Source organism: Carlito syrichta, unplaced genomic scaffold (genome assembly GCF_000164805.1).
Source record: "Carlito syrichta isolate Samal-C Ts95f unplaced genomic scaffold, Tarsius_syrichta-2.0.1 Scaffold306643, whole genome shotgun sequence".
NCBI classification, from domain to species: Eukaryota; Metazoa; Chordata; class Mammalia; order Primates; family Tarsiidae; genus Carlito; species Carlito syrichta.
Genome location: NW_007250739.1, coordinates 1 through 1,154, shown reverse-complemented (window position 1 = coordinate 1,154; position 1,154 = coordinate 1). Strand labels below are relative to the sequence as shown.

At 52.7% G+C, this 1,154-nt stretch overlaps 1 pseudogene; it reads right to left on the bottom strand.

The window, feature by feature from the left end:
* Nucleotides 1–320, bottom strand: part of LOC103265543 — a 7,519-nt pseudogene extending 7,199 nt beyond the window's left edge.
* Between the last annotated feature and the right edge of the window lie 834 nt (nt 321–1,154).

Below are 1,154 nucleotides of genomic sequence, written 5' to 3'. Positions count from 1 at the left end.
TTGTATTTGAAGCAAGTTTTGTATTCAGTGGGCTAAGATCAAGGTTCTTTTAAAATTCATGAGTGATAACTGATGCAACCGTTTCCACATTGGAGAATCTGACGCTCTCCCCGTTGGTCTGCACAGTTGGCCGGGGAAAGTGGCACTGGCAGGCAGGACTCCACCTACATACACATCAGGACTCAGACACCCCCCCTCCCGGTCCTCCAGGACACCTACCAAGCCCACCTTTGATCAGCTCCACGGGGCTCGAAGGGGATGCCGTTCTTCTTGGCGAAGATGTAGATGGCGCGGCAGGGCTGGGACAACAAGTCCAGGGTCTAGGCATAGCCAACAGTTTCTTGGGCCTGGAGCTCTACCTGGACTTGTTGTCCCAGTCCTGCTGCACTGTCTATATCTTCGCCAAGAAGAACAGCATCCCCTTCGAGCTGTGCCCTGTGGAGCTGATCAGAGGTGGGCCTAGCCTTGGGTTTGGGGAACTGAGAGGTTCGAAAAGGCCTGGTAGGAGGACATCTTTTAGGGAACCCCTCCCCGTCGGACTACAGGCTCATGCCACCATGACCAGCTAATTTAAAAAATTTTTTTGTAGAGATGAACTCTCACTATGTTGCCTAGGACGGTCTCAAACTCCTGAGTTCAAGCAAACCTTCTGCCTTGGCCTCCCAAATTGCCGAGATTACAAGTGTGAGCCACTGTGCCTGGTCTGCACCACTATATTTCCTGGGGCCTTCCTTTTGCTTATCTGGTTTGGAGACGGAGTGAGAAGGGTGAGCCACCAGGGAGATCCAAGGTTCTGGAGTCCCCAAACTCTGCTCAATCCCATGAAAGAGACAACAGGGCTCCCCTGAAGCCAAATAAAGGGGCAGTGATCATGAAGACAGGCGAGATCTGGGGAGCAGAAACCGGTGGACCAGGCATGATGGCACAGACCTGTGGTCCCAGCTACTTGGGAGGCTGAGGCGGGAGGATCACTTGAGCCCAGGAGTTTGAGGCTGCAGTGAGCTGTGATGGCACCTGTGGATAGCCGCTGCACACTAACCTGAGCAACACAGTGAGACTCAGTCTTAAATTTTTTTTTTTTAAAAGATGAAGCCAGCTGGGCTCGGTGACTCAGCCTGTAATTCTGCGCCTTTGGGAGGCTGAGGTGAGTGGAT